Source organism: Pagrus major, chromosome 18 (assembly GCF_040436345.1).
Source record: "Pagrus major chromosome 18, Pma_NU_1.0".
In the NCBI taxonomy this organism is placed as follows: domain Eukaryota; kingdom Metazoa; phylum Chordata; class Actinopteri; order Spariformes; family Sparidae; genus Pagrus; species Pagrus major.
Window position 1 is genome coordinate 32099659 of NC_133232.1, and position 25739 is coordinate 32125397.

Here is a 25739-nt window from a genome sequence, read left to right on the forward strand (position 1 = left end):
CATCGGATTCCGGTGAAATTTGTATTTTTGGTGAATATTTTAAAGAAAAAAGTGGCCCATTTTTTCAATAGCTTCCAGGTCTTTGGACCGATTGACTCGAAATCGCTCCCAAATGTGCTCCTATACTGGCTGAACGAGACACAGCAGTCCCCATCGGATTCCGGTGAAATTTGTATTTTTGGTGAATATTTTAAAGAAAAAAGTGGCCCATTTTTTCAATAGCTTCCAGGTCTTTGGACCGATTGACTCGAAATAGCTCCCAAATGTGCTCCTATACTGGCTGAACGAGACACAGCAGTCCCCATCGGATTCCGGTGAAATTTGTATTTTTGGTGAATATTTTAGTGAAAAGAGACAATGTTTCATGAGACTGCCTTAAGGCTGGCATTAGGGTTAGGGTTATGGAGCTAGGGTTAGGGTTACGGTCGTCTTTTGACCGATTGACTCGAAATTCGTCACGAATGTGGTCCTCTACTCGCTGAATGAGACACAGCAGTCCCCATCGGATTCCGGTGAAATTTGTATTTTTGGTGAATATTTTAGTGAAAAGAGACAATGTTTCATGAGACTGCCTTAAGGCTGGCATTAGGGTTAGGGTTAGGGTTAGGGTTAGGGTTATGGAGCTAGGGTTAGGGTTACGGTCGTCTTTTGACCGATTGACTCGAAATTCGTCACGAATGTGGTCCTCTACTCGTTGAATGAGACACAGCAGTCCCCATCGGATTCCGGTGAAATTTGTATTTTTGGTGAATATTTTAGTGAAAAGAGACAATGTTTCATGAGACTGCCTTAAGGCTGGCATTAGGGTTAGGTTTAGGGTTAGGGTTATGGAGTTAGGGTTACGGTCGTCTTTTGACCGATTGACTCGAAATTCGTCACGAATGTGGTCCTCTACTCGCTGAATGAGACACAGCAGTCCCCATCGGATTCCGGTGAAATTTGTATTTTTGGTGAATATTTTAGTGAAAAGAGACAATGTTTCATGAGACTGCCTTAAGGCTGGCATTAGGGTTAGGGTTAGGGTTAGGGTTAGGGTTATGGAGCTAGGGTTAGGGTTACGGTCGTCTTTTGACCGATTGACTCGAAATTCGTCACGAATGTGGTCCTCTACTCGTTGAATGAGACACAGCAGTCCCCATCGGATTCCGGTGAAATTTGTATTTTTGGTGAATATTTTAAAGAAAAAAGTGGCCCATTTTTTCAATAGCTTCCAGGTCTTTGGACCGATTGACTCGAAATCGCTCCCAAATGTGCTCCTATACTGGCTGAACGAGACACAGCAGTCCCCATCGGATTCCGGTGAAATTTGTATTTTTGGTGAATATTTTAGTGAAAAGAGACAATGTTTCATGAGACTGCCTTAAGGCTGGCATTAGGGTTAGGGTTAGGGTTAGGGTTATGGAGCTAGGGTTAGGGTTACGGTCGTCTTTTGACCGATTGACTCGAAATTCGTCACGAATGTGGTCCTCTACTCGCTGAATGAGACACAGCAGTCCCCATCGGATTCCGGTGAAATTTGTATTTTTGGTGAATATTTTAGTGAAAAGAGACAATGTTTCATGAGACTGCCTTAAGGCTGGCATTAGGGTTAGGGTTAGGGTTAGGGTTAGGGTTATGGAGCTAGGGTTAGGGTTACGGTCGTCTTTTGACCGATTGACTCGAAATTCGTCACGAATGTGGTCCTCTACTCGTTGAATGAGACACAGCAGTCCCCATCGGATTCCGGTGAAATTTGTATTTTTGGTGAATATTTTAAAGAAAAAAGTGGCCCATTTTTTCAATAGCTTCCAGGTCTTTGGACCGATTGACTCGAAATCGCTCCCAAATGTGCTCCTATACTGGCTGAACGAGACACAGCAGTCCCCATCGGATTCCGGTGAAATTTGTATTTTTGGTGAATATTTTAGTGAAAAGAGACAATGTTTCATGAGACTGCCTTAAGGCTGGCATTAGGGTTAGGGTTAGGGTTAGGGTTATGGAGCTAGGGTTAGGGTTACGGTCGTCTTTTGACCGATTGACTCGAAATTCGTCACGAATGTGGTCCTCTACTCGCTGAATGAGACACAGCAGTCCCCATCGGATTCCGGTGAAATTTGTATTTTTGGTGAATATTTTAAAGAAAAAAGTGGCCCATTTTTTCAATAGCTTCCAGGTCTTTGGACCGATTGACTCGAAATCGCTCCCAAATGTGCTCCTATACTGGCTGAACGAGACACAGCAGTCCCCATCGGATTCCGGTGAAATTTGTATTTTTGGTGAATATTTTAGTGAAAAGAGACAATGTTTCATGAGACTGCCTTAAGGCTGGCATTAGGGTTAGGGTTAGGGTTAGGGTTATGGAGCTAGGGTTAGGGTTACGGTCGTCTTTTGACCGATTGACTCGAAATTCGTCACGAATGTGGTCCTCTACTCGCTGAATGAGACACAGGAGTCCCCATCGGATTCCGGTGAAATTTGTATTTTTGGTGAATATTTTAAAGAAAAAAGTGGCCCATTTTTTCAATAGCTTCCAGGTCTTTGGACCGATTGACTCGAAATCGCTCCCAAATGGGCTCCTATACTGGCTGAACGAGACACAGCAGTCCCCATCGGATTCCGGTGAAATTTGTATTTTTGGTGAATATTTTAGTGAAAAGAGACAATGTTTCATGAGACTGCCTTAAGGCTGGCATTAGGGTTAGGGTTAGGGTTAGGGTTATGGAGCTAGGGTTAGGGTTACGGTCGTCTTTTGACCGATTGACTCGAAATTCGTCACGAATGTGGTCCTCTACTCGCTGAATGAGACACAACAGTCCCCATCGGATTCCGGTGAAATTTGTATTTTTGGTGAATATTTTAGTGAAAAGAGACAATGTTTCATGAGACTGCCTTAAGGCTGGCATTAGGGTTAGGGTTAGGGTTAGGGTTATGGAGCTAGGGTTAGGGTTACGGTCGTCTTTTGACCGATTGACTCGAAATTCGTCACGAATGTGGTCCTCTACTCGCTGAATGAGACACAGCAGTCCCCATCGGATTCCGGTGAAATTTGTATTTTTGGTGAATATTTTAAAGAAAAAAGTGGCCCATTTTTTCAATAGCTTCCAGGTCTTTGGACCGATTGACTCGAAATCGCTCCCAAATGTGCTCCTATACTGGCTGAACGAGACACAGCAGTCCCCATCGGATTCCGGTGAAATTTGTATTTTTGGTGAATATTTTAAAGAAAAAAGTGGCCCATTTTTTCAATAGCTTCCAGGTCTTTGGACCGATTGACTCGAAATCGCTCCCAAATGTGCTCCTATACTGGCTGAACGAGACACAGCAGTCCCCATCGGATTCCGGTGAAATTTGTATTTTTGGTGAATATTTTAGTGAAAAGAGACAATGTTTCATGAGACTGCCTTAAGGCTGGCATTAGGGTTAGGGTTAGGGTTAGGGTTATGGAGTTAGGGTTACGGTCGTCTTTTGACCGATTGACTCGAAATTCGTCACGAATGTGGTCCTCTACTCGCTGAATGAGACACAGCAGTCCCCATCGGATTCCGGTGAAATTTGTATTTTTGGTGAATATTTTAGTGAAAAGAGACAATGTTTCATGAGACTGCCTTAAGGCTGGCATTAGGGTTAGGGTTAGGGTTAGGGTTAGGGTTATGGAGCTAGGGTTAGGGTTACGGTCGTCTTTTGACCGATTGACTCGAAATTCGTCACGAATGTGGTCCTCTACTCGTTGAATGAGACACAGCAGTCCCCATCGGATTCCGGTGAAATTTGTATTTTTGGTGAATATTTTAAAGAAAAAAGTGGCCCATTTTTTCAATAGCTTCCAGGTCTTTGGACCGATTGACTCGAAATCGCTCCCAAATGTGCTCCTATACTGGCTGAACGAGACACAGCAGTCCCCATCGGATTCCGGTGAAATTTGTATTTTTGGTGAATATTTTAGTGAAAAGAGACAATGTTTCATGAGACTGCCTTAAGGCTGGCATTAGGGTTAGGGTTAGGGTTAGGGTTATGGAGCTAGGGTTAGGGTTACGGTCGTCTTTTGACCGATTGACTCGAAATTCGTCACGAATGTGGTCCTCTACTCGCTGAATGAGACACAGCAGTCCCCATCGGATTCCGGTGAAATTTGTATTTTTGGTGAATATTTTAAAGAAAAAAGTGGCCCATTTTTTCAATAGCTTCCAGGTCTTTGGACCGATTGACTCGAAATCGCTCCCAAATGGGCTCCTGTACTGGCTGAACGAGACACAGCAGTCCCCATCGGATTCCGGTGAAATTTGTATTTTTGGTGAATATTTTAGTGAAAAGAGACAATGTTTCATGAGACTGCCTTAAGGCTGGCATTAGGGTTAGGGTTAGGGTTAGGGTTATGGAGCTAGGGTTAGGGTTAGGGTTAGGGTTATGGAGCTAGGGTTAGGGTTACGGTCGTCTTTTGACCGATTGACTCGAAATTCGTCACGAATGTGGTCCTCTACTCGCTGAACGAGACACAGCAGTCCCCATCGGATTCCGGTGAAATTTGTATTTTTGGTGAATATTTTAAAGAAAAAAGTGGCCCATTTTTTCAATAGCTTCCAGGTCTTTGGACCGATTGACTCGAAATCGCTCCCAAATGTGCTCCTATACTGGCTGAACGAGACACAGCAGTCCCCATCGGATTGCGGTGAAATTTGTATTTTTGGTGAATATTTTAAAGAAAAAAGTGGCCCATTTTTTCAATAGCTTCCAGGTCTTTGGACCGATTGACTCGAAATCGCTCCCAAATGTGCTCCTATACTGGCTGAACGAGACACAGCAGTCCCCATCGGATTCCGGTGAAATTTGTATTTTTGGTGAATATTTTAGTGAAAAGAGACAATGTTTCATGAGACTGCCTTAAGGCTGGCATTAGGGTTAGGGTTAGGGTTAGGGTTATGGAGTTAGGGTTACGGTCGTCTTTTGACCGATTGACTCGAAATTCGTCACGAATGTGGTCCTCTACTCGCTGAATGAGACACAGCAGTCCCCATCGGATTCCGGTGAAATTTGTATTTTTGGTGAATATTTTAGTGAAAAGAGACAATGTTTCATGAGACTGCCTTAAGGCTGGCATTAGGGTTAGGGTTAGGGTTAGGGTTAGGGTTATGGAGCTAGGGTTAGGGTTACGGTCGTCTTTTGACCGATTGACTCGAAATTCGTCACGAATGTGGTCCTCTACTCGTTGAATGAGACACAGCAGTCCCCATCGGATTCCGGTGAAATTTGTATTTTTGGTGAATATTTTAAAGAAAAAAGTGGCCCATTTTTTCAATAGCTTCCAGGTCTTTGGACCGATTGACTCGAAATCGCTCCCAAATGTGCTCCTATACTGGCTGAACGAGACACAGCAGTCCCCATCGGATTCCGGTGAAATTTGTATTTTTGGTGAATATTTTAGTGAAAAGAGACAATGTTTCATGAGACTGCCTTAAGGCTGGCATTAGGGTTAGGGTTAGGGTTAGGGTTATGGAGCTAGGGTTAGGGTTACGGTCGTCTTTTGACCGATTGACTCGAAATTCGTCACGAATGTGGTCCTCTACTCGCTGAATGAGACACAGCAGTCCCCATCGGATTCCGGTGAAATTTGTATTTTTGGTGAATATTTTAAAGAAAAAAGTGGCCCATTTTTTCAATAGCTTCCAGGTCTTTGGACCGATTGACTCGAAATCGCTCCCAAATGGGCTCCTGTACTGGCTGAACGAGACACAGCAGTCCCCATCGGATTCCGGTGAAATTTGTATTTTTGGTGAATATTTTAGTGAAAAGAGACAATGTTTCATGAGACTGCCTTAAGGCTGGCATTAGGGTTAGGGTTAGGGTTAGGGTTATGGAGCTAGGGTTAGGGTTAGGGTTAGGGTTATGGAGCTAGGGTTAGGGTTACGGTCGTCTTTTGACCGATTGACTCGAAATTCGTCACGAATGTGGTCCTCTACTCGCTGAACGAGACACAGCAGTCCCCATCGGATTCCGGTGAAATTTGTATTTTTGGTGAATATTTTAAAGAAAAAAGTGGCCCATTTTTTCAATAGCTTCCAGGTCTTTGGACCGATTGACTCGAAATCGCTCCCAAATGTGCTCCTATACTGGCTGAACGAGACACAGCAGTCCCCATCGGATTGCGGTGAAATTTGTATTTTTGGTGAATATTTTAGTGAAAAGAGACAATGTTTCATGAGACTGCCTTAAGGCTGGCATTAGGGTTAGGGTTAGGGTTAGGGTTATGGAGCTAGGGTTAGGGTTACGGTCGTCTTTTGACCGATTGACTCGAAATTCGTCACGAATGTGGTCCTCTACTCGCTGAATGAGACACAGCAGTCCCCATCGGATTCCGGTGAAATTTGTATTTTTGGTGAATATTTTAAAGAAAAAAGTGGCCCATTTTTTCAATAGCTTCCAGGTCTTTGGACCGATTGACTCGAAATCGCTCCCAAATGTGCTCCTATACTGGCTGAACGAGACACAGCAGTCCCCATCGGATTCCGGTGAAATTTGTATTTTTGGTGAATATTTTAAAGAAAAAAGTGGCCCATTTTTTCAATAGCTTCCAGGTCTTTGGACCGATTGACTCGAAATCGCTCCCAAATGTGCTCCTATACTGGCTGAACGAGACACAGCAGTCCCCATCGGATTCCGGTGAAATTTGTATTTTTGGTGAATATTTTAGTGAAAAGAGACAATGTTTCATGAGACTGCCTTAAGGCTGGCATTAGGGTTAGGGTTATGGAGCTAGGGTTAGGGTTACGGTCGTCTTTTGACCGATTGACTCGAAATTCGTCACGAATGTGGTCCTCTACTCGCTGAATGAGACACAGCAGTCCCCATCGGATTCCGGTGAAATTTGTATTTTTGGTGAATATTTTAAAGAAAAAAGTGTCCCATTTTTTCAATAGCTTCCAGGTCTTTGGACCGATTGACTCGAAATCGCTCCCAAATGTGCTCCTATACTGGCTGAACGAGACACAGCAGTCCCCATCGGATTCCGGTGAAATCTGTATTTTTGGTGAATATTTTAGTGAAAAGAGACAATGTTTCATGAGACTGCCTTAAGGCTGGCATTAGGGTTAGGGTTAGGGTTAGGGTTATGGAGTTAGGGTTACGGTCGTCTTTTGACCGATTGACTCGAAATTCGTCACGAATGTGGTCCTCTACTCGCTGAATGAGACACAGCAGTCCCCATCGGATTCCGGTGAAATTTGTATTTTTGGTGAATATTTTAGTGAAAAGAGACAATGTTTCATGAGACTGCCTTAAGGCTGTCATTAGGGTTAGGGTTAGGGTTAGGGTTAGGGTTATGGAGCTAGGGTTAGGGTTACGGTCGTCTTTTGACCGATTGACTCGAAATTCGTCACGAATGTGGTCCTCTACTCGTTGAATGAGACACAGCAGTCCCCATCGGATTCCGGTGAAATTTGTATTTTTGGTGAATATTTTAAAGAAAAAAGTGGCCCATTTTTTCAATAGCTTCCAGGTCTTTGGACCGATTGACTCGAAATCGCTCCCAAATGTGCTCCTATACTGGCTGAACGAGACACAGCAGTCCCCATCGGATTCCGGTGAAATTTGTATTTTTGGTGAATATTTTAGTGAAAAGAGACAATGTTTCATGAGACTGCCTTAAGGCTGGCATTAGGGTTAGGGTTAGGGTTAGGGTTATGGAGCTAGGGTTAGGGTTACGGTCGTCTTTTGACCGATTGACTCGAAATTCGTCACGAATGTGGTCCTCTACTCGCTGAATGAGACACAGGAGTCCCCATCGGATTCCGGTGAAATTTGTATTTTTGGTGAATATTTTAAAGAAAAAAGTGGCCCATTTTTTCAATAGTTTCCAGGTCTTTGGACCGATTGACTCGAAATTCGTCACGAATGTGGTCCTCTACTCCTTGAATGAGACACAGCAGTCCCCATCGGATTCCGGTGAAATTTGTATTTTTGGTGAATATTTTAAAGAAAAAAGTGGCCCATTCTTTCAATAGCTTCCAGGTCTTTGGACCGATTGACTCGAAATCGCTCCCAAATGGGCTCCTGTACTGGCTGAACGAGACACAGCAGTCCCCATCGGATTCCGGTGAAATTCGTATTTTTGGTGAATATTTTAGTGAAAAGAGACAATGTTTCATGAGACTGCCTTAAGGCTGGCATTAGGGTTAGGGTTAGGGTTAGGGTTATGGAGCTAGGGTTAGGGTTAGGGTTAGGGTTATGGAGCTAGGGTTAGGGTTACGGTCGTCTTTTGACCGATTGACTCGAAATTCGTCACGAATGTGGTCCTCTACTCGCTGAACGAGACACAGCAGTCCCCATCGGATTCCGGTGAAATTTGTATTTTTGGTGAATATTTTAAAGAAAAAAGTGGCCCATTTTTTCAATAGCTTCCAGGTCTTTGGACCGATTGACTCAAAATCGCTCCCAAATGTGCTCCTATACTGGCTGAACGAGACACAGCAGTCCCCATCGGATTCCGGTGAAATTTGTATTTTTGGTGAATATTTTAAAGAAAAAAGTGGCCCATTTTTTCAATAGCTTCCAGGTCTTTGGACCGATTGACTCGAAATCGCTCCCAAATGTGCTCCTATACTGGCTGAACGAGACACAGCAGTCCCCATCGGATTCCGGTGAAATTTGTATTTTTGGTGAATATTTTAGTGAAAAGAGACAATGTTTCATGAGACTGCCTTAAGGCTGGCATTAGGGTTAGGGTTAGGGTTAGGGTTATGGAGTTAGGGTTACGGTCGTCTTTTGACCGATTGACTCGAAATTCGTCACGAATGTGGTCCTCTACTCGCTGAATGAGACACAGCAGTCCCCATCGGATTCCGGTGAAATTTGTATTTTTGGTGAATATTTTAGTGAAAAGAGACAATGTTTCATGAGACTGCCTTAAGGCTGGCATTAGGGTTAGGGTTAGGGTTAGGGTTAGGGTTATGGAGCTAGGGTTAGGGTTACGGTCGTCTTTTGACCGATTGACTCGAAATTCGTCACGAATGTGGTCCTCTACTCGTTGAATGAGACACAGCAGTCCCCATCGGATTCCGGTGAAATTTGTATTTTTGGTGAATATTTTAAAGAAAAAAGTGGCCCATTTTTTCAATAGCTTCCAGGTCTTTGGACCGATTGACTCGAAATCGCTCCCAAATGTGCTCCTATACTGGCTGAACGAGACACAGCAGTCCCCATCGGATTCCGGTGAAATTTGTATTTTTGGTGAATATTTTAGTGAAAAGAGACAATGTTTCATGAGACTGCCTTAAGGCTGGCATTAGGGTTAGGGTTAGGGTTAGGGTTATGGAGCTAGGGTTAGGGTTACGGTCGTCTTTTGACCGATTGACTCGAAATTCGTCACGAATGTGGTCCTCTACTCGCTGAATGAGACACAGCAGTCCCCATCGGATTCCGGTGAAATTTGTATTTTTGGTGAATATTTTAAAGAAAAAAGTGGCCCATTTTTTCAATAGCTTCCAGGTCTTTGGACCGATTGACTCGAAATCGCTCCCAAATGGGCTCCTGTACTGGCTGAACGAGACACAGCAGTCCCCATCGGATTCCGGTGAAATTTGTATTTTTGGTGAATATTTTAGTGAAAAGAGACAATGTTTCATGAGACTGCCTTAAGGCTGGCATTAGGGTTAGGGTTAGGGTTAGGGTTATGGAGCTAGGGTTAGGGTTAGGGTTAGGGTTATGGAGCTAGGGTTAGGGTTACGGTCGTCTTTTGACCGATTGACTCGAAATTCGTCACGAATGTGGTCCTCTACTCGCTGAACGAGACACAGCAGTCCCCATCGGATTCCGGTGAAATTTGTATTTTTGGTGAATATTTTAAAGAAAAAAGTGGCCCATTTTTTCAATAGCTTCCAGGTCTTTGGACCGATTGACTCGAAATCGCTCCCAAATGTGCTCCTATACTGGCTGAACGAGACACAGCAGTCCCCATCGGATTGCGGTGAAATTTGTATTTTTGGTGAATATTTTAGTGAAAAGAGACAATGTTTCATGAGACTGCCTTAAGGCTGGCATTGGGGTTAGGGTTAGGGTTAGGGTTATGGAGCTAGGGTTAGGGTTACGGTCGTCTTTTGACCGATTGACTCGAAATTCGTCACGAATGTGGTCCTCTACTCGCTGAATGAGACACAGCAGTCCCCATCGGATTCCGGTGAAATTTGTATTTTTGGTGAATATTTTAAAGAAAAAAGTGGCCCATTTTTTCAATAGCTTCCAGGTCTTTGGACCGATTGACTCGAAATCGCTCCCAAATGTGCTCCTATACTGGCTGAACGAGACACAGCAGTCCCCATCGGATTCCGGTGAAATTTGTATTTTTGGTGAATATTTTAAAGAAAAAAGTGGCCCATTTTTTCAATAGCTTCCAGGTCTTTGGACCGATTGACTCGAAATCGCTCCCAAATGTGCTCCTATACTGGCTGAACGAGACACAGCAGTCCCCATCGGATTCCGGTGAAATTTGTATTTTTGGTGAATATTTTAGTGAAAAGAGACAATGTTTCATGAGACTGCCTTAAGGCTGGCATTAGGGTTAGGGTTATGGAGCTAGGGTTAGGGTTACGGTCGTCTTTTGACCGATTGACTCGAAATTCGTCACGAATGTGGTCCTCTACTCGCTGAATGAGACACAGCAGTCCCCATCGGATTCCGGTGAAATTTGTATTTTTGGTGAATATTTTAAAGAAAAAAGTGTCCCATTTTTTCAATAGCTTCCAGGTCTTTGGACCGATTGACTCGAAATCGCTCCCAAATGTGCTCCTATACTGGCTGAACGAGACACAGCAGTCCCCATCGGATTCCGGTGAAATCTGTATTTTTGGTGAATATTTTAGTGAAAAGAGACAATGTTTCATGAGACTGCCTTAAGGCTGGCATTAGGGTTAGGGTTAGGGTTAGGGTTATGGAGTTAGGGTTACGGTCGTCTTTTGACCGATTGACTCGAAATTCGTCACGAATGTGGTCCTCTACTCGCTGAATGAGACACAGCAGTCCCCATCGGATTCCGGTGAAATTTGTATTTTTGGTGAATATTTTAGTGAAAAGAGACAATGTTTCATGAGACTGCCTTAAGGCTGGCATTAGGGTTAGGGTTAGGGTTAGGGTTAGGGTTATGGAGCTAGGGTTAGGGTTACGGTCGTCTTTTGACCGATTGACTCGAAATTCGTCACGAATGTGGTCCTCTACTCGTTGAATGAGACACAGCAGTCCCCATCGGATTCCGGTGAAATTTGTATTTTTGGTGAATATTTTAAAGAAAAAAGTGGCCCATTTTTTCAATAGCTTCCAGGTCTTTGGACCGATTGACTCGAAATCGCTCCCAAATGTGCTCCTATACTGGCTGAACGAGACACAGCAGTCCCCATCGGATTCCGGTGAAATTTGTATTTTTGGTGAATATTTTAGTGAAAAGAGACAATGTTTCATGAGACTGCCTTAAGGCTGGCATTAGGGTTAGGGTTAGGGTTAGGGTTATGGAGCTAGGGTTAGGGTTACGGTCGTCTTTTGACCGATTGACTCGAAATTCGTCACGAATGTGGTCCTCTACTCGCTGAATGAGACACAGGAGTCCCCATCGGATTCCGGTGAAATTTGTATTTTTGGTGAATATTTTAAAGAAAAAAGTGGCCCATTTTTTCAATAGTTTCCAGGTCTTTGGACCGATTGACTCGAAATTCGTCACGAATGTGGTCCTCTACTCCTTGAATGAGACACAGCAGTCCCCATCGGATTCCGGTGAAATTTGTATTTTTGGTGAATATTTTAAAGAAAAAAGTGGCCCATTCTTTCAATAGCTTCCAGGTCTTTGGACCGATTGACTCGAAATCGCTCCCAAATGGGCTCCTGTACTGGCTGAACGAGACACAGCAGTCCCCATCGGATTCCGGTGAAATTCGTATTTTTGGTGAATATTTTAGTGAAAAGAGACAATGTTTCATGAGACTGCCTTAAGGCTGGCATTAGGGTTAGGGTTAGGGTTAGGGTTATGGAGCTAGGGTTAGGGTTAGGGTTAGGGTTATGGAGCTAGGGTTAGGGTTACGGTCGTCTTTTGACCGATTGACTCGAAATTCGTCACGAATGTGGTCCTCTACTCGCTGAACGAGACACAGCAGTCCCCATCGGATTCCGGTGAAATTTGTATTTTTGGTGAATATTTTAAAGAAAAAAGTGGCCCATTTTTTCAATAGCTTCCAGGTCTTTGGACCGATTGACTCGAAATCGCTCCCAAATGTGCTCCTATACTGGCTGAACGAGACACAGCAGTCCCCATCGGATTCCGGTGAAATTTGTATTTTTGGTGAATATTTTAGTGAAAAGAGACAATGTTTCATGAGACTGCCTTAAGGCTGGCATTAGGGTTAGGGTTAGGGTTAGGGTTATGGAGCTAGGGTTAGGGTTACGGTCGTCTTTTGACCGATTGACTCGAAATTCGTCACGAATGTGGTCCTCTACTCGCTGAATGAGACACAGCAGTCCCCATCGGATTCCGGTGAAATTTGTATTTTTGGTGAATATTTTAAAGAAAAAAGTGGCCCATTTTTTCAATAGCTTCCAGGTCTTTGGACCGATTGACTCGAAATCGCTCCCAAATGTGCTCCTATACTGGCTGAACGAGACACAGCAGTCCCCATCGGATTCCGGTGAAATTTGTATTTTTGGTGAATATTTTAAAGAAAAAAGTGGCCCATTTTTTCAATAGCTTCCAGGTCTTTGGACCGATTGACTCAAAATCGCTCCCAAATGTGCTCCTATACTGGCTGAACGAGACACAGCAGTCCCCATCGGATTCCGGTGAAATTTGTATTTTTGGTGAATATTTTAAAGAAAAAAGTGGCCCATTTTTTCAATAGCTTCCAGGTCTTTGGACCGATTGACTCGAAATCGCTCCCAAATGGGCTCCTATACTGGCTGAACGAGACACAGCAGTCCCCATCGGATTCCGGTGAAATTTGTATTTTTGGTGAATATTTTAGTGAAAAGAGACAATGTTTCATGAGACTGCCTTAAGGCTGGCATTAGGGTTAGGGTTAGGGTTAGGGTTATGGAGCTAGGGTTAGGGTTACGGTCGTCTTTTGACCGATTGACTCGAAATTCGTCACGAATGTGGTCCTCTACTCGCTGAATGAGACACAACAGTCCCCATCGGATTCCGGTGAAATTTGTATTTTTGGTGAATATTTTAGTGAAAAGAGACAATGTTTCATGAGACTGCCTTAAGGCTGGCATTAGGGTTAGGGTTAGGGTTAGGGTTATGGAGCTAGGGTTAGGGTTACGGTCGTCTTTTGACCGATTGACTCGAAATTCGTCACGAATGTGGTCCTCTACTCGCTGAATGAGACACAGCAGTCCCCATCGGATTCCGGTGAAATTTGTATTTTTGGTGAATATTTTAAAGAAAAAAGTGGCCCATTTTTTCAATAGCTTCCAGGTCTTTGGACCGATTGACTCGAAATCGCTCCCAAATGTGCTCCTATACTGGCTGAACGAGACACAGCAGTCCCCATCGGATTCCGGTGAAATTTGTATTTTTGGTGAATATTTTAAAGAAAAAAGTGGCCCATTTTTTCAATAGCTTCCAGGTCTTTGGACCGATTGACTCGAAATCGCTCCCAAATGTGCTCCTATACTGGCTGAACGAGACACAGCAGTCCCCATCGGATTCCGGTGAAATTTGTATTTTTGGTGAATATTTTAGTGAAAAGAGACAATGTTTCATGAGACTGCCTTAAGGCTGGCATTAGGGTTAGGGTTATGGAGCTAGGGTTAGGGTTACGGTCGTCTTTTGACCGATTGACTCGAAATTCGTCACGAATGTGGTCCTCTACTCGCTGAATGAGACACAGCAGTCCCCATCGGATTCCGGTGAAATTTGTATTTTTGGTGAATATTTTAAAGAAAAAAGTGGCCCATTTTTTCAATAGCTTCCAGGTCTTTGGACCGATTGACTCGAAATCGCTCCCAAATGTGCTCCTATACTGGCTGAACGAGACACAGCAGTCCCCATCGGATTCCGGTGAAATTTGTATTTTTGGTGAATATTTTAAAGAAAAAAGTGGCCCATTTTTTCAATAGCTTCCAGGTCTTTGGACCGATTGACTCAAAATCGCTCCCAAATGTGCTCCTATACTGGCTGAACGAGACACAGCAGTCCCCATCGGATTCCGGTGAAATTTGTATTTTTGGTGAATATTTTAAAGAAAAAAGTGGCCCATTTTTTCAATAGCTTCCAGGTCTTTGGACCGATTGACTCGAAATCGCTCCCAAATGGGCTCCTATACTGGCTGAACGAGACACAGCAGTCCCCATCGGATTCCGGTGAAATTTGTATTTTTGGTGAATATTTTAGTGAAAAGAGACAATGTTTCATGAGACTGCCTTAAGGCTGGCATTAGGGTTAGGGTTAGGGTTAGGGTTATGGAGCTAGGGTTAGGGTTACGGTCGTCTTTTGACCGATTGACTCGAAATTCGTCACGAATGTGGTCCTCTACTCGCTGAATGAGACACAACAGTCCCCATCGGATTCCGGTGAAATTTGTATTTTTGGTGAATATTTTAGTGAAAAGAGACAATGTTTCATGAGACTGCCTTAAGGCTGGCATTAGGGTTAGGGTTAGGGTTAGGGTTATGGAGCTAGGGTTAGGGTTACGGTCGTCTTTTGACCGATTGACTCGAAATTCGTCACGAATGTGGTCCTCTACTCGCTGAATGAGACACAGCAGTCCCCATCGGATTCCGGTGAAATTTGTATTTTTGGTGAATATTTTAGTGAAAAGAGACAATGTTTCATGAGACTGCCTTAAGGCTGGCATTAGGGTTAGGGTTAGGGTTAGGGTTAGGGTTATGGAGCTAGGGTTAGGGTTACGGTCGTCTTTTGACCGATTGACTCGAAATTCGTCACGAATGTGGTCCTCTACTCGTTGAATGAGACACAGCAGTCCCCATCGGATTCCGGTGAAATTTGTATTTTTGGTGAATATTTTAAAGAAAAAAGTGGCCCATTTTTTCAATAGCTTCCAGGTCTTTGGACCGATTGACTCGAAATCGCTCCCAAATGTGCTCCTATACTGGCTGAACGAGACACAGCAGTCCCCATCGGATTCCGGTGAAATTTGTATTTTTGGTGAATATTTTAGTGAAAAGAGACAATGTTTCATGAGACTGCCTTAAGGCTGGCATTAGGGTTAGGGTTAGGGTTAGGGTTATGGAGCTAGGGTTAGGGTTACGGTCGTCTTTTGACCGATTGACTCGAAATTCGTCACGAATGTGGTCCTCTACTCGCTGAATGAGACACAGGAGTCCCCATCGGATTCCGGTGAAATTTGTATTTTTGGTGAATATTTTAAAGAAAAAAGTGGCCCATTTTTTCAATAGTTTCCAGGTCTTTGGACCGATTGACTCGAAATTCGTCACGAATGTGGTCCTCTACTCCTTGAATGAGACACAGCAGTCCCCATCGGATTCCGGTGAAATTTGTATTTTTGGTGAATATTTTAAAGAAAAAAGTGGCCCATTCTTTCAATAGCTTCCAGGTCTTTGGACCGATTGACTCGAAATCGCTCCCAAATGGGCTCCTGTACTGGCTGAACGAGACACAGCAGTCCCCATCGGATTCCGGTGAAATTCGTATTTTTGGTGAATATTTTAGTGAAAAGAGACAATGTTTCATGAGACTGCCTTAAGGCTGGCATTAGGGTTAGGGTTAGGGTTAGGGTTATGGAGCTAGGGTTAGGGTTAGGGTTAGGGTTATGGAGCTAGGGTTAGGGTTACGGTCGTCTTTTGACCGATTGACTCGAAATTCGTCACGAATGTGGTCCTCTACTCGCTGAACGAGACACAGCAGTCCCCATCGGATTCCGGTGAAATTTGTATTTTTGGTGAATATTTTAAAGAAAAAAGTGGCCCATTTTTTCAATAGCTTCCAGGTCTTTGGACCGATTGACTCGAAATCGCTCCCAAATGTGCTCCTATACTGGCTGAACGAGACACAGCAGTCCCCATCGGATTCCGGTGAAATTTGTATTTTTGGTGAATATTTTAGTGAAAAGAGACAATGTTTCATGAGACTGCCTTAAGGCTGGCATTAGGGTTAGGGTTAGGGTTAGGGTTATGGAGCTAGGGTTAGGGTTACGGTCGTCTTTTGACCGATTGACTCGAAATTCGTCACGAATGTGGTCCTCTACTCGCTGAATGAGACACAGCAGTCCCCATCGGATTCCGGTGAAATTTGTATTTTTGGTGAATATTTTAAAGAAAAAAGTGGCCCATTTTTTCAATAGCTTCCAGGTCTTTGGACCGATTGACTCGAAATCGCTCCCAAATGTGCTCCTATACTGGCTGAACGAGACACAGCAGTCCCCATCGGATTCCGGTGAAATTTGTATTTTTGGTGAATATTTTAAAGAAAAAAGTGGCCCATTTTTTCAATAGCTTCCAGGTCTTTGGACCGATTGACTCAAAATCGCTCCCAAATGTGCTCCTATACTGGCTGAACGAGACACAGCAGTCCCCATCGGATTCCGGTGAAATTTGTATTTTTGGTGAATATTTTAAAGAAAAAAGTGGCCCATTTTTTCAATAGCTTCCAGGTCTTTGGACCGATTGACTCGAAATCGCTCCCAAATGGGCTCCTATACTGGCTGAACGAGACACAGCAGTCCCCATCGGATTCCGGTGAAATTTGTATTTTTGGTGAATATTTTAGTGAAAAGAGACAATGTTTCATGAGACTGCCTTAAGGCTGGCATTAGGGTTAGGGTTAGGGTTAGGGTTATGGAGCTAGGGTTAGGGTTACGGTCGTCTTTTGACCGATTGACTCGAAATTCGTCACGAATGTGGTCCTCTACTCGCTGAATGAGACACAACAGTCCCCATCGGATTCCGGTGAAATTTGTATTTTTGGTGAATATTTTAGTGAAAAGAGACAATGTTTCATGAGACTGCCTTAAGGCTGGCATTAGGGTTAGGGTTAGGGTTAGGGTTATGGAGCTAGGGTTAGGGTTACGGTCGTCTTTTGACCGATTGACTCGAAATTCGTCACGAATGTGGTCCTCTACTCGCTGAATGAGACACAGCAGTCCCCATCGGATTCCGGTGAAATTTGTATTTTTGGTGAATATTTTAAAGAAAAAAGTGGCCCATTTTTTCAATAGCTTCCAGGTCTTTGGACCGATTGACTCGAAATCGCTCCCAAATGTGCTCCTATACTGGCTGAACGAGACACAGCAGTCCCCATCGGATTCCGGTGAAATTTGTATTTTTGGTGAATATTTTAAAGAAAAAAGTGGCCCATTTTTTCAATAGCTTCCAGGTCTTTGGACCGATTGACTCGAAATCGCTCCCAAATGTGCTCCTATACTGGCTGAACGAGACACAGCAGTCCCCATCGGATTCCGGTGAAATTTGTATTTTTGGTGAATATTTTAGTGAAAAGAGACAATGTTTCATGAGACTGCCTTAAGGCTGGCATTAGGGTTAGGGTTATGGAGCTAGGGTTAGGGTTACGGTCGTCTTTTGACCGATTGACTCGAAATTCGTCACGAATGTGGTCCTCTACTCGCTGAATGAGACACAGCAGTCCCCATCGGATTCCGGTGAAATTTGTATTTTTGGTGAATATTTTAAAGAAAAAAGTGGCCCATTTTTTCAATAGCTTCCAGGTCTTTGGACCGATTGACTCGAAATCGCTCCCAAATGTGCTCCTATACTGGCTGAACGAGACACAGCAGTCCCCATCGGATTCCGGTGAAATTTGTATTTTTGGTGAATATTTTAAAGAAAAAAGTGGCCCATTTTTTCAATAGCTTCCAGGTCTTTGGACCGATTGACTCAAAATCGCTCCCAAATGTGCTCCTATACTGGCTGAACGAGACACAGCAGTCCCCATCGGATTCCGGTGAAATTTGTATTTTTGGTGAATATTTTAAAGAAAAAAGTGGCCCATTTTTTCAATAGCTTCCAGGTCTTTGGACCGATTGACTCGAAATCGCTCCCAAATGGGCTCCTATACTGGCTGAACGAGACACAGCAGTCCCCATCGGATTCCGGTGAAATTTGTATTTTTGGTGAATATTTTAGTGAAAAGAGACAATGTTTCATGAGACTGCCTTAAGGCTGGCATTAGGGTTAGGGTTAGGGTTAGGGTTATGGAGCTAGGGTTAGGGTTACGGTCGTCTTTTGACCGATTGACTCGAAATTCGTCACGAATGTGGTCCTCTACTCGCTGAATGAGACACAACAGTCCCCATCGGATTCCGGTGAAATTTGTATTTTTGGTGAATATTTTAGTGAAAAGAGACAATGTTTCATGAGACTGCCTTAAGGCTGGCATTAGGGTTAGGGTTAGGGTTAGGGTTATGGAGCTAGGGTTAGGGTTACGGTCGTCTTTTGACCGATTGACTCGAAATTCGTCACGAATGTGGTCCTCTACTCGCTGAATGAGACACAGCAGTCCCCATCGGATTCCGGTGAAATTTGTATTTTTGGTGAATATTTTAAAGAAAAAAGTGGCCCATTTTTTCAATAGCTTCCAGGTCTTTGGACCGATTGACTCGAAATCGCTCCCAAATGTGCTCCTATACTGGCTGAACGAGACACAGCAGTCCCCATCGGATTCCGGTGAAATTTGTATTTTTGGTGAATATTTTAGTGAAAAGAGACAATGTTTCATGAGACTGCCTTAAGGCTGGCATTAGGGTTAGGGTTATGGAGCTAGGGTTAGGGTTACGGTCGTCTTTTGACCGATTGACTCGAAATTCGTCACGAATGTGGTCCTCTACTCGCTGAATGAGACACAGCAGTCCCCATCGGATTCCGGTGAAATTTGTATTTTTGGTGAATATTTTAAAGAAAAAAGTGTCCCATTTTTTCAATAGCTTCCAGGTCTTTGGACCGATTGACTCGAAATCGCTCCCAAATGTGCTCCTATACTGGCTGAACGAGACACAGGAGTCCCCATCGGATTCCGGTGAAATTTGTATTTTTGGTGAATATTTTAGTGAAAAGAGACAATGTTTCATGAGACTGCCTTAAGGCTGGCATTAGGGTTAGGGTTAGGGTTAGGGTTATGGAGCTAGGGTTAGGGTTACGGTCGTCTTTTGACCGATTGACTCGAAATTCGTCACGAATGTGGTCCTCTACTCGCTGAATGAGACACAGCAGTCCCCATCGGATTCCGGTGAAATTTGTATTTTTGGTGAATATTTTAAAGAAAAAAGTGGCCCATTTTTTCAATAGCTTCCAGGTCTTTGGACCGATTGACTCGAAATTCGTCACGAATGTGGTCCTCTACTCGTTGAATGAGACACAGCAGTCCCCATCGGATTCCGGTGAAATTTGTATTTTTGGTGAATATTTTAAAGAAAAAAGTGTCCCATTTTTTCAATAGCTTCCAGGTCTTTGGACCGATTGACTCGAAATCGCTCCCAAATGTGCTCCTATACTGGCTGAACGAGACACAGCAGTCCCCATCGGATTCCGGTGAAATTTGTATTTTTGGTGAATATTTTAGTGAAAAGAGACAATGTTTCATGAGACTGCCTTAAGGCTGGCATTAGGGTTAGGGTTAGGGTTAGGGTTATGGAGCTAGGGTTAGGGTTACGGTCGTCTTTTGACCGATTGACTCGAAATTCGTCACGAATGTGGTCCTCTACTCGTTGAATGAGACACAGCAGTCCCCATGGGATTCCGGTGAAATTTGTATTTTTGGTGAATATTTTAAAGAAAAAAGTGGCCCATTTTTTCAATAGCTTCCAGGTCTTTGGACCGATTGACTCGAAATCGCTCCCAAATGTGCTCCTATACTGGCTGAACGAGACACAGCAGTCCCCATCGGATTCCGGTGAAATTTGTATTTTTGGTGAATATTTTAGTGAAAAGAGACAATGTTTCATGAGACTGCCTTAAGGCTGGCATTAGGGTTAGGGTTATGGAGCTAGGGTTAGGGTTACGGTCGTCTTTTGACCGATTGACTCGAAATTCGTCACGAATGTGGTCCTCTACTCGCTGAATGAGACACAGCAGTCCCCATCGGATTCCGGTGAAATTTGTATTTTTGGTGAATATTTTAAAGAAAAAAGTGGCCCATTTTTTCAATAGCTTCCAGGTCTTTGGACCGATTGACTCGAAATCGCTCCCAAATGTGCTCCTATACTGGCTGAACGAGACACAGCAGTCCCCATCGGATTCCGGTGAAATTTGTATTTTTGGTGAATATTTTAAAGAAAAAAGTGGCCCATTTTTTCAATAGCTTCCAGGTCTTTGGACCGATTGACTCAAAATCGCTCCCAAATGTGCTCCTATACTGGCTGAACGAGACACAGCAGTCCCCATCGGATTCCGGTGAAATTTGTATTTTTGGTGAATATTTTAAAGAAAAAAGTGGCCCATTTTTTCAATAGCTTCCAGGTCTTTGGACCGATTGACTCGAAATCGCTCCCAAATGGGCTCCTATACTGGCTGAACGAGACACAGCAGTCCCCATCGGATTCCGGTGAAATTTGTATTTTTGGTGAATATTTTAGTGAAAAGAGACAATGTTTCATGAGACTGCCTTAAGGCTGGCATTAGGGTTAGGGTTAGGGTTAGGGTTATGGAGCTAGGGTTAGGGTTACGGTCGTCTTTTGACCGATTGACTCGAAATTCGTCACGAATGTGGTCCTCTACTCGCTGAATGAGACACAACAGTCCCCATCGGATTCCGGTGAAATTTGTATTTTTGGTGAATATTTTAGTGAAAAGAGACAATGTTTCATGAGACTGCCTTAAGGCTGGCATTAGGGTTAGGGTTAGGGTTAGGGTTATGGAGCTAGGGTTAGGGTTACGGTCGTCTTTTGACCGATTGACTCGAAATTCGTCACGAATGTGGTCCTCTACTCGCTGAATGAGACACAGCAGTCCCCATCGGATTCCGGTGAAATTTGTATTTTTGGTGAATATTTTAAAGAAAAAAGTGGCCCATTTTTTCAATAGCTTCCAGGTCTTTGGACCGATTGACTCGAAATCGCTCCCAAATGTGCTCCTATACTGGCTGAACGAGACACAGCAGTCCCCATCGGATTCCGGTGAAATTTGTATTTTTGGTGAATATTTTAGTGAAAAGAGACAATGTTTCATGAGACTGCCTTAAGGCTGGCATTAGGGTTAGGGTTATGGAGCTAGGGTTAGGGTTACGGTCGTCTTTTGACCGATTGACTCGAAATTCGTCACGAATGTGGTCCTCTACTCGCTGAATGAGACACAGCAGTCCCCATCGGATTCCGGTGAAATTTGTATTTTTGGTGAATATTTTAAAGAAAAAAGTGTCCCATTTTTTCAATAGCTTCCAGGTCTTTGGACCGATTGACTCGAAATCGCTCCCAAATGTGCTCCTATACTGGCTGAACGAGACACAGGAGTCCCCATCGGATTCCGGTGAAATTTGTATTTTTGGTGAATATTTTAGTGAAAAGAGACAATGTTTCATGAGACTGCCTTAAGGCTGGCATTAGGGTTAGGGTTAGGGTTAGGGTTATGGAGCTAGGGTTAGGGTTACGGTCGTCTTTTGACCGATTGACTCGAAATTCGTCACGAATGTGGTCCTCTACTCGCTGAATGAGACACAGCAGTCCCCATCGGATTCCGGTGAAATTTGTATTTTTGGTGAATATTTTAAAGAAAAAAGTGGCCCATTTTTTCAATAGCTTCCAGGTCTTTGGACCGATTGACTCGAAATTCGTCACGAATGTGGTCCTCTACTCGTTGAATGAGACACAGCAGTCCCCATCGGATTCCGGTGAAATTTGTATTTTTGGTGAATATTTTAAAGAAAAAAGTGTCCCATTTTTTCAATAGCTTCCAGGTCTTTGGACCGATTGACTCGAAATCGCTCCCAAATGTGCTCCTATACTGGCTGAACGAGACACAGCAGTCCCCATCGGATTCCGGTGAAATTTGTATTTTTGGTGAATATTTTAGTGAAAAGAGACAATGTTTCATGAGACTGCCTTAAGGCTGGCATTAGGGTTAGGGTTAGGGTTAGGGTTATGGAGCTAGGGTTAGGGTTACGGTCGTCTTTTGACCGATTGACTCGAAATTCGTCACGAATGTGGTCCTCTACTCGTTGAATGAGACACAGCAGTCCCCATGGGATTCCGGTGAAATTTGTATTTTTGGTGAATATTTTAAAGAAAAAAGTGGCCCATTTTTTCAATAGCTTCCAGGTCTTTGGACCGATTGACTCGAAATCGCTCCCAAATGGGCTCCTATACTGGCTGAACGAGACACAGCAGTCCCCATCGGATTCCGGTGAAATTTGTATTTTTGGTGAATATTTTAGTGAAAAGAGACAATGTTTCATGAGACTGCCTTAAGGCTGGCATTAGGGTTAGGGTTAGGGTTAGGGTTATGGAGCTAGGGTTAGGGTTAGGGTTAGGGTTATGGAGCTAGGGTTAGGGTTACGGTCATCTTTTGACCGATTGACTCGAAATTCGTCACGAATGTGGTCCTCTACTCGCTGAATGAGACACAGCAGTCCCCATCGGATTCCGGTGAAATTTGTATTTTTGGTGAATATTTTAAAGAAAAAAGTGTCCCATTTTTTCAATAGCTTCCAGGTCTTTGGACCGATTGACTCGAAATCGCTCCCAAATGGGCTCCTATACTGGCTGAACGAGACACAGCAGTCCCCATCGGATTCCGGTGAAATTTGTATTTTTGGTGAATATTTTAAAGAAAAAAGTGGCCCATTTTTTCAATAGCTTCCAGGTCTTTGGACCGATTGACTCGAAATCGCTCCCAAATGTGCTCCTATACTGGCTGAACGAGACACAGCAGTCCCCATCGGATTCCGGTGAAATTTGTATTTTTGGTGAATATTTTAGTGAAAAGAGACAATGTTTCATGAGACTGCCTTAAGGCTGGCATTAGGGTTAGGGTTAGGGTTAGGGTTATGGAGTTAGGGTTAGGGTTACGGTCGTCTTTTGACCGATTGACTCGAAATTCGTCACGAATGTGGTCCTCTACTCGTTGAATGAGACACAGCAGTCCCCATCGGATTCCGGTGAAATTTGTATTTTTGGTGAATATTTTAAAGAAAAAAGTGGCCCCTTTTTTCAATAGCTTCCAGGTCTTTGGACCGATTGACTCGAAATCGCTCCCAAATGTGCTCCTATACTGGCTGAACGAGACACAGCAGTCCCCATCGGATTCCGGTGAAATTTGTATTTTTGGTGAATATTTTAGTGAAAAGAGACAATGTTTCATGAGACTGCCTTAAGGCTCGCATTAGGGTTAGGGTTAGGGTTAGGGTTATGGACCTAGGGTTAGGGTTACGGTCGTCTTTTGACCGATTGACTCGAAATTCGTCACGAATGTGGTCCTCTACTCGCTGAATGAGACACAGCAGTCCCCATCGGATTCCGGTGAAATTTGTATTTTTGGTGAATATTTTAAAGAAAAAAGTGTCCCATTTTTTCAATAGCTTCCAGGTCTTTGGACCGATTGACTCGAAATCGCTCCCAAATGTGCTCCTATACTGGCTGAACGAGACACAGGAGTCCCCATCGGATTCCGGTGAAATTTGTATTTTTGGTGAATATTTTAGTGAAAAGAGACAATGTTTCATGAGACTGCCTTAAGGCTGGCATTAGGGTTAGGGTTAGGGTTAGGGTTATGGAGCTAGGGTTAGGGTTACGGTCGTCTTTTGACCGATTGACTCGAAATTCGTCACGAATGTGGTCCTCTACTCGCTGAATGAGACACAGCAGTCCCCATCGGATTCCGGTGAAATTTGTATTTTTGGTGAATATTTTAAAGAAAAAAGTGGCCCATTTTTTCAATAGCTTCCAGGTCTTTGGACCGATTGACTCGAAATTCGTCACGAATGTGGTCCTCTACTCGTTGAATGAGACACAGCAGTCCCCATCGGATTCCGGTGAAATTTGTATTTTTGGTGAATATTTTAAAGAAAAAAGTGTCCCATTTTTTCAATAGCTTCCAGGTCTTTGGACCGATTGACTCGAAATCGCTCCCAAATGTGCTCCTATACTGGCTGAACGAGACACAGCAGTCCCCATCGGATTCCGGTGAAATTTGTATTTTTGGTGAATATTTTAGTGAAAAGAGACAATGTTTCATGAGACTGCCTTAAGGCTGGCATTAGGGTTAGGGTTAGGGTTAGGGTTATGGAGCTAGGGTTAGGGTTACGGTCGTCTTTTGACCGATTGACTCGAAATTCGTCACGAATGTGGTCCTCTACTCGTTGAATGAGACACAGCAGTCCCCATGGGATTCCGGTGAAATTTGTATTTTTGGTGAATATTTTAAAGAAAAAAGTGGCCCATTTTTTCAATAGCTTCCAGGTCTTTGGACCGATTGACTCGAAATCGCTCCCAAATGTGCTCCTATACTGGCTGAACGAGACACAGCAGTCCCCATCGGATTCCGGTGAAATTTGTATTTTTGGTGAATATTTTAGTGAAAAGAGACAATGTTTCATGAGACTGCCTTAAGGCTCGCATTAGGGTTAGGGTTAGGGTTAGGGTTATGGACCTAGGGTTAGGGTTACGGTCGTCTTTTGACCGATTGACTCGAAATTCGTCACGAATGTGGTCCTCTACTCGCTGAATGAGACACAGCAGTCCCCATCGGATTCCGGTGAAATTTGTATTTTTGGTGAATATTTTAAAGAAAAAAGTGGCCCATTTTTTCAATAGCTTCCAGGTCTTTGGACCGATTGACTCGAAATCGCTCCCAAATGTGCTCCTATACTGGCTGAACGAGACACACCAGTCCCCATCGGTTTCCGGTGAAATTTGTATTTTTGGTGAATATTTTAAAGAAAAAAGTGGCCCATTTTTTCAATAGCTTCCAGGTCTTTGGACCGATTGACTCGAAATCGCTCCCAAATGGGCTCCTATACTGGCTGAACGAGACACAGCAGTCCCCATCGGATTCCGGTGAAATTTGTATTTTTGGTGAATATTTTAGTGAAAAGAGACAATGTTTCATGAGACTGCCTTAAGGCTGGCATTAGGGTTAGGGTTATGGAGCTAGGGTTAGGGTTACGGTTGTCTCTTGACCGATTGACTCGAAATTCGTCACGAATGTGGTCCTCTACTCGCTGAATGAGACACAGCAGTCCCCATCGGATTCCGGTGAAATTTGTATTTTTGGTGCATATTTTAAAGAAAAAAGTGTCCCATTTTTTCAATAGCTTCCAGGTCTTTGGACCGATTGACTCGAAATCGCTCCCAAATGTGCTCCTATACTGGCTGAACGAGACACAGCAGTCCCCATCGGATTCCGGTGAAATTTGTATTTTTGGTGAATATTTTAGTGAAAAGAGACAATGTTTCATGAGACTGCCTTAAGGCTGGCATTAGGGTTAGGGTTAGGGTTAGGGTTATGGAGCTAGGGTTAGGGTTACGGTCGTCTTTTGACCGATTGACTCGAAATTCGTCACGAATGTGGTCCTCTACTCGCTGAATGAGACACAGCAGTCCCCATCGGATTCCGGTGAAATTTGTATTTTTGGTGAATATTTTAAAGAAAAAAGTGGCCCATTTTTTCAATAGCTTCCAGGTCTTTGGACCGATTGACTCGAAATCGCTCCCAAATGGGCTCCTATACTGGCTGAACGAGACACAGCAGTCCCCATCGGATTCCGGTGAAATTTGTATTTTTGGTGAATATTTTAGTGAAAAGAGACAATGTTTCATGAGACTGCCTTAAGGCTGGCATTAGGGTTAGGGTTAGGGTTAGGGTTATGGAGC